The sequence below is a fragment of the Cibotium barometz genome, chromosome 23 (assembly GCF_041138505.1).
Source record: "Cibotium barometz isolate CiBa-2024 chromosome 23, ASM4113850v1, whole genome shotgun sequence".
In the NCBI taxonomy this organism is placed as follows: domain Eukaryota; kingdom Viridiplantae; phylum Streptophyta; class Polypodiopsida; order Cyatheales; family Cibotiaceae; genus Cibotium; species Cibotium barometz.
The window spans coordinates 1,855,846-1,864,801 of NC_141068.1; positions in this window are offsets into that span (position 1 = coordinate 1,855,846).

Below are 8,956 nucleotides of genomic sequence, written 5' to 3' on the forward strand. Positions count from 1 at the left end.
TTAGGGGTTATTTCACATCATTAGGGCTTCCCATAGAGCCCTTAACTACCCCATTTGGTTTCCGGGTTAAGGAGTTACACCCATTTCTCTACCGCATACCCTGTTTGGACAGAATTTGGACCAAGTCTCAGATCATAAATTTAGCTTTACCATTGTGTTCTCCACTTGCCAAATACCTTAACCACCAACAAGTTTCAACTCATTTGGAGCATTGGAGTGCAAGCGGTGGCTCAAACACCACCATTTGACTTGCGAGCAAAAGGCAAAACAGAGACATATAGAGGGTTGACTAAACCAAAAGTGACATCATAGGCTTACTCCTTATTCTAATATCTTCCTATAGGGCCCTAGAACACCCAAATCCGACACTCCTACATCATCCTATTGCAAATTTGCCAAAACAATCCTACTATGGCCTGTAAGCCGAGAGGTAGACCTAGAGGAGTTGATGGAACATGACACTATGAACACAATGGAAGATGACACTATGAATACAATGGAAGAGCTTGAAGATCAAATGGTTTGGGGAAGCACTTATAGAAAGGTATCTCAATCCATGGGTCAAACTTCAAAGGAAGTTGAAGTGGATGGTAATGTCGGAAGTGCCCATAAGCACACTTCTCAAAGTTCGCAAAGCCATTTCAAATGATACACACTTGGAATTGCTTATGAATAGACTTGATTTTAAGTCACTCATGGTGGATAGATTGGACATCATCAACAAAACCTTGAATTCAAAGTTTGAGTCTATGACTACCAAAATGGGAGTCATTGAAAATCAATTGGGGAAATCTATGAATCAACACCATGAAGAAGCTAATGTGGATAGAATTGGTGGGATTCATAAGGGCAAGCAACCTATGCATGAAGTTCATTATGGTGGTCACAAGGGAGGTAAACAAGCTTTGCAAGAGGCTTCTATGAAGGCTTCTTCATTTGGATTTATGTTGGGTGCTAGGAAACCTTTCATCAAGGATTTGAGGCCTTCTTCATTTCAGCATGGTACTTCTCAAATGAATAGCAAACCACCACAAGATTCATTCAAGCCTATGGATTCATGCTATGGGGATGCCAAGAGGATACCATCTTATTGAAAAGCAAATTAATACATCAGGGTAGATGAGGAGATGCTTGGGGATCAAGATGGGGTTGATCATGATTGGGAGCATATGTTATGTTGGCGGGGGAATATGATTGCTTATTCCCACAGTAACCTACTGAGAGTCACTCATTATGTACGTAGCATACACCAGACAAATACGAATCTAACGCAAAACAAACACAGTACACAGATCACTTAGCACTACCAGGCTGACCGCTTAATAAATAGTGTAAAAACATGATACCTTAACATATAACTTTAACGATCATAACATATGAAATAGAACTGAAATACACCAAGACGTAACATGAAGATGAATGTACAAGAGATAGATAACAAAAAAGAACAGTCTTGATTATATCAATCCAAAACAGAAAGTGACACAATTAACAGCCATCCTTTGCAAGGCTCAGGACTCATCCTTTTATAGTGCCTGCTTATAGTATCCGTCTTAGTACTGTGATAATAAGATGCGTCGGCTTAGTGTTTAAGGAAGTGTCGTTTCCCCACATAAAGTAGGTGGTGGGCCCTGACAGTTGATAGTGCTAACATGCGGCTATCTGGATGCTATTGGCGACATTGGCCTGCGGCTCATGGCCCGCGGCTCAGGCTATAGCCTACAACTAACACTTGGCACACCCAATGGGTCAGATTCTCAATCCGATGACTCCCCACAAAGTTGTCGTCTTTCAGACTATTAGATGCCTTTTAGCCTCTGGGCGAGTTCTGATCATAGCTAATGGAGGTGTTAGTGATGACCTTTGGTTTGCCGTTTGTAGAGGCCGGATCCTGAATGTTGTGGTAGTAGGTACATCTTGGAAGAGTGGATCTGGAAGGCGGAGGATGACGAACGCCTTCCACGAGATGAATTCTAGGGATTGCTTCTCGGAATAAAAATTTCAGGGTAGTAGTGGCTTCTTCCCAGCGTACTTGCCTTGAGTTCCTTGATGTGAGCAAGGATCTCAGCGGTGCCTGGTTGTCAGTTTGTTGCTGGTCTTTGTCGGGCATTATCATGGTGATTAGCCGGTCATGCAGCTGGTCATAGTTCTTCTGGAGAGCAATGGAATAATCCTTCAGCACTTCCAAGAGCTGCAGCCTTCCTATGTTGATAGGTGTCTGTGGATTTAGTGCTAGCAGGTCTATGGGGGTATCTCCACTTCCACTACTTTTGCCACTTTCCTAACTTCACCACTTAATTCAGAGCACAAAGTGATGCTTTGAGGTGAGGATGGCTCTACCTCTTCTACTAATATCCCAAAACGACATGAGGTAGCACCACATAGATGAGAGGTAGATGAGTTGCCCATGATCCTTGAATATGAGCCCTTGTGTTTGCATGTTCCTTCATGTTACTATTGCTGTTAGTAACTTCAGAATCATACTGTCTTCTTGTAAATAGTCTTATGGTGTCATTGTTGTATCTCCATCTTCCAGAATGCTGGCTTCTTTGTCCTCTCCCTCCAAAGTAACTGTCTTTGTTCATCAGAGTTATGATTGTCGTGCTAGCTGTTAGCATAACTAAGAGTGAGCTTTTGAAACCCATTCTTTGATCTCCAATGTTATGAAGAAGGTAGTTCTCTTTTTGGCTATCCTTGACTTCTCCCTTTGTTGTAAGGATCTTTACTGCCGCCACCAGATGACTGGCCTTCACTGTAGAAACTTCTAGGAGGACCTAGACAGCCGTCGTAGGTAGTGGCTTCTTTTTCAGGGTGATGGTAACTTCGGCTTGTGTAAACAGAGACAGAAGAAGGAACTACGGGCTGATGGATTTTGGGAGTGTGTTGTATCTCATGGGGTGTGGATGTACAAATGGGTGGTACTTCAGTTTTGGCTATGGGGGTTGGGTTTTCAAGGGTTAGAAGTTGGCCTTTGGGTAGATATATGGTATTCTTCATGGCTATGTGCAGAGCATGTGTAAGGCGAGAGAAAGTGTAAAAGGTCGTTTTGTAGACAAAGGGTTATGGCTTGGAGCGAGAAGGGGTGTTGCATGCAAACATATATAGATACACCAAGATTAGTTGGATTTTTGGGGGATTTAAAAAGAGTTAGCATGTAGCATTGGTGCGCAATGGTTAAATTTTTTTATGAGATTACATCATGTCGCTCAGCACTTGAGGCGAATCTTTCATGATTGTTTAGAGAGGGGCGATGTCATGATGGTGATAGATGCTCAGGTAGTGGATTGGTGGTTTTGTCGCGTGGTAGGGTCGCAAGGCAATAGCTGTTGACTGGCTTCTGGAAACGTTCGTCGTTGAGCATGCCGAGAAGGAAAGTGCTGTTATAGAACTTTTTGGCAATCCAAAATGGTCCTGTCCACCGGAGCTTCAATTTTCCGGGATGCGAACCCATGCGAGACTGAAATAAGAGGACTGGATCTTCTTCCTTGAACATCTAGAACTTGGAGTGGCGGTCGACCCATTTCTTCCTTCTTTTCTGAACTACTGTGGTGGTGACGTAGAAACTCTTGAAGCGAGCTTCATCCAGTGCAAGGAGTTGGTCTAGGCAATGTTGAAGGGACTCTTTCGGGCTTAACTTTTCTGTAATGGCAATTCGGAGACTTGGCACTAGGAATTCCATTGGTATGACTTCCTCGGTGCCATAAACTAGTTTGAATGGGGTCATTCCGATCGAAATCTTATAGGCTGTGGCGAAATGCCCATAAAGATGAATAAAGGTTTTCATCCAAGTCACTGTGATTTTGATTGACAAACTTTGTGAGGATCTTCTTGAGGATTTTGTTGGTTGATTCAACTTGACCGTTGGCTTGCGGATAGTATATTGTGGAGTGTTATGAATGATGAGATGTTGGGTGACCAGCTCTTTGATGAGATGTTGGGTGACCAGCTCTTTGATGACATCATTGACAAAGCACTTGCCTTGGTCACTAATCAACTCGATCAGGCATCCGAAACGAGTGATTATCATCTTGTATAGGAATTAGGTAGTTGATTGTGTTGTGTTATCCCGGAGAGCACAGGCTTCCACCCATTTAGTGCTATAGTCTATAGCTACCAGGATATACTTGTTACCAGTAAAACGAGTTGGGGGCTTAGATGGGCCAACAAAGTTGAGGCCCCATTTTTGGAATGGTTCTAGGGGAAGGATTGGGTTGTGTGGCATTCTATTTGTATATCTGTTGGCTGGCCGATGCATACATCACACTGTTTGGCCCATCTCTATGCATCACCAAGTACTGTCGGCCACTAGAGACCTGCTTGGAGGATTTTCTTCTCATTGATTTCTTCGGCGAAGTGTCCTCCACTAGTTTCTTATTTTCTTTGAGGACAGCTTCCTACTCATGTGGTGGGATACACCTCCAGAGGATTTGGTCGATCCCTTTCTTGTATAGCTAGTCGGCTATGACTTAGAAGTGCCGGCTGTGCGGATGGCAATTTGCTTCTGCTGATCTCTAGAAAGATTATCCTCCATCAGACCTGTGACAACAAATGTTAGCATTTCACCATACCATGTCTGGGGGATGGGGATGACTGTGCCAGTTGTGAATAGCTGAGAATCCAGAAGGTCATATGCTACTCTGTTGGGGCTTCTCCGGACTCAAGCTGAGATAAATAATCTACCACTGTATGATTGGCACTTGGGGTGTGCACTATTGTGAACTCAAATTCTTTGAGTATTAGTATCCATCTAGCTAACTTTCCTGCTAGACTCTAGCTTATCTATCTACCAAATATAGCAAGGTGGAGTGATCCACATGAAAGGTAAATTTATTACCTAATAGGTAGTGCCGAAACTTGGTTACTGAGTAGATCATGCCAAGGGCTTCTCTATGTGTGGTTGAGTAGTTCTGCTCAGCATTAGAGAGCCTTCGACTAGAGTAGTAGATAGTCGGAACCATTTCTTCTCGGCCTCTCACATTAGCACACTGCCAATTGCGACATCAGAGGCATCCACAAAGACATGAAAGGGTAGGTCCCAGTTGGACAACCGATGCTTCTGATAGCATGAGCTTGAGACGCCGAAATGCAATGTCGCATTTCTCTGTCTAGTTGAAATTTTCTTGCCTTAAGTGCTTGGTCAGAGGTGTTTTGATCTACGCCATCCTTTGATTCAAGGGGCAAGGTATCTGAGCATTCGGCTGTGCCATTTAACTTGTCCCAAAAATGTTCTCAAATTTTTCTAATTTATTGGAGTTGGGGCTTTTTGGATCACCTCGACCTTGGCCGGGTCGACAGCTATTCCTTCTTTGGAAATGATGTGGCCTAGTGAAAGAATGTGCACAAGCAGAAGCAAATAAACATGAGAGAGAGAAAGATTGCACGCAAGAAATGAGCTTTATTAGCTTGAGGTTACAGAGTACAAGAGCCAACAAATAAAGCAATGAATAATGTGATAGAATGAATAAAGGGAGCAACTCATATATACTTGTGCATGAAGCAGTCGGATGTAGGAAACAGGCCGACAGCTCCACGACAGCATAAATAGAAAGATGCATTATTTTAACACCCCCTCTGCATCTTGAAGTGTGCAAAAAAGTCAGAAGAAAATTGATGTGGCGAAGGTGCGACCATGGACACCTCAGCATGGCCAGTACCGAGTACACCTCGAAAAATGCACATGTCATCTTGTTGTCTTCAGAAAACATAATGCCACTATAAAGAGCAAAAGAAAATCTGCTTGGCTCCAAACTCAAAGTAGAACTGTGAACACATCACATCCAAGAACCTTGAACAAATGAACATGGAACACATCCTATCCATAGTCTCTGCTAACCAATAGTTCTGGAACTCATCCAAACCATGAAGGAAACTTGGTTGATCCTGGAACTCATCCGGACCATCAAGTGAACTTGCATGTCTTTATACTTGGAACTCCGACACACGGGTCATAAGAGAGCTTTTGAAAGCTCCCTCTCCCACCCACAAGCCGTTTCTGGAAGACAGCACGCGGGGGGATGCCCTTAGGATCAGAGTAGGACACCAGTCACGTTCTCTCTAGACTGTAAGGCCTTGGGAGAGCTGGGGTTATCACTAGATGAGTCAGTGTGTGACTTGTCTTTGCCATTCTTTGAAGACTTGTCCTTGTCCTTGGCATTGCCTTTGTCCTTTGACTGATAGTCCTTTGACAAGTGGCCTTTCTTTTCCCACACTTGTAACACCGACTTCGAACTTTCTTCTGCACTGTCGAGAGTGCCTGATCAGGTCTAATAGATGATGAAACTTTCAATTTCCCCTGTGAAACTAGGATGGATTCCTCTTCCAAGAGGAGAGTACACAGATCATCAAACTCGAGGGAACGTGTTGTGATTTGAACCCGCAAAGCTCGGGAAACCACGTCATAATCTGTAGGAAGCTTGATGAGGAGGAGAGTAGCTAATTGAGAAGAGGTCAGGGCAGTACCCATTGCCACTAATTGGTCATGGATTACCTTAACCTTCATCACAAATGACTGCATGGAAGTCTTTGTTGTAAACTCCAAGGAGAAGAGCTGACCCAATAGGTTGGCAGAATGCATTGTAGAGTCCCGTGCATATAGATCTGTCAGCTTTCTTCAAACAGAGGCAACACAATCCAATGTTTGCATGGCAGGGGGGAGACCTCTGGGGAGATGGCTCGTACAAGTGCAGAGTGAGCTTTTGAGTCTTGATTCTCCCAAGCTGAAAGTTCTGCGAGAGAAAGGCATCCTCCTGGTCTCCTGAGTCCACTTCCTAGAGCTGGTAGGGCGTTCGGGCTTTCGTTCGTGGCCCTGAACAATCTCCCAGAGTCCCTTGTGTGTGAACTAGACCTTCATCTGTAGCTTCCAGTGATCATAGTTTGAACCATGAGCTTGTCCTCCTTGTTTGTGCAGGGTGGACCCGTGTCTGCCTCAAAGAAGCTATGTCTCAAACAACCTCTGTAGCTAAGCAATCCACGTGCTCTCTCAAGCACCTTTCCAAAGGATCCAACTAGGGACTAATAGCCCCCTCTAAAGATGCAGGCTGGACACAGTAGCAAAAGAAACCCAGAAAACACACCACCGGGAACCTCCTACCGGAAGAGGGAGGGGATCTTGGAGGGAGAAGAGCTGATGTGCCACTTGTCTGATGCACTTACTGAATCTACAGCTAGACCTCCTCCACTTGTCTCTGTAGAAGAAAATGCAACCTGGGGGCTGGCCGACAGCTGTTGGAGAGGTTGTAGAGCAAAAACGCAGCTAAGAAAGGAGAAACGCAGCCACTGTTTGAAGGATCTACACCTTGGAGAATCTAGGGAAGTAGAAAATGGAGACAAACAGATTATGTAGCAGCCAGAGCCTAGGCGAATGACACCATGAAAGAATGTGTACAAGCGGAAGCAAATAAACATGAGAGAGAGAAATATTGCAAGCAAGAACTGAGCTTTATGAGCTTGAGGTTAGAGAGGACAATCAGCTGTAGGAAAAAGGCCGATAGCTCCACAACAGCATAAATAGAAAGATGCATTATTTTAACACCTAGTAGCATTCCGTTTTGGACAACAAAGGCACATTTGGCTGGATTCAGATTTAATATGGAGAGTCTGCATTTGGCCAAGCATAGCTATAGGTGCATCAAATGTTGAGATGTTTTGCCAAAAACACTAAAGTCATCAATGAATACTCGCATAAAGGTGGATAGAAAATCAGCAAAAAATTCTTAGACCATGTGCTGAAATGTGGTGGGAGCATTCTAAAGGCCAAAAGTCATGACGTTTGATGCAAAAGCTCCCCATTCTGTGATGAAAGCTATTTTCTCCCGATCTTCCGGGGCCATTTGAATTTGATTATATCCACTAAACCCATCTATGAATGAGTACATCTCATGGCCTACTACAACATCAAGTAGGGAATCCATGAATGGTAAGGGAAAAGGATCTGAGATGGTTGCTACACTTAGTTTTTTGGTAATCTATACAATCTCTGAGATTTTGGTTTTTCTTGGGCACAATGATGATTGGGGACAACCATGTTGCCTAATCGATCGGATATATGAATTCGACTTATAGCACCTTGCCTATTTCTACCTTCACCCTTTTGGCATAATTTGGGTTCATCCGGTATCTTTGTTGTGCTAGATAGGGATGGCATCTTCCTTTAGATTGATCAAGTCTTGGTAAAAGTTGGGATCAATCCCTTTTATCTTGGTGTAGCTCCAAGCAAACATATCTTTGAAAGAAGTGAGCAATACTCAGACTTCTTCTCGGATCTCTGTGTCCAGCTTGGCATTGACCCGGACCATCTTGGGGTCATTATCAGTTCTGAGGTTCATTTCTATTAATTCATCCCCTTTGACTCTCTTGGAGTGCTTGAGATATTTGTCAAAAGCCTTTTCTGTTGTAATGAGTTGCTGTAGGCTCAAAGTAGTGCCTTCCTCGGCCAGAGCCTCATAAAAATCTTATGCTTTCTCCGGACTAGGTTCCCCCATCCGTGGAACGAACCGATCCTTGGGAACCTTATCCTTGTGTGGATTGCTTAGTCGATATCTGTCTATTATCCGAACTACATCAACATCAAACAGGCTAATTAAATTAGCATTTTGCTGGAGATACTCCTCCTCCTCACATCAAGGCCTAGCCCTTCCAACATGTTGACTCCTTCGGCTATTTCCGATCGGGTTGGTTTCTCCACCTTCCGCCTGGCTGGTGGTGGCGACAGAGATATTTATTTTATTCTTTCCACACCGGTGGATAGTAATCATATCCGCATCCCAATTTTGCTTGATCTGTGCTTGGTGAAGCCATGGTCTGCCGAGAAACATTGGATAACTGCTATGGAAACTGTATCCAGATACCTCCAGTGTGAGCTCCCGGATTAATCCGAGTGGCTGCCACTCACTGATCTGCCATTTTGACAGCGAATGAGACTCCCATTTGCTTAATCTGAGCATACTGCATGTTGCAT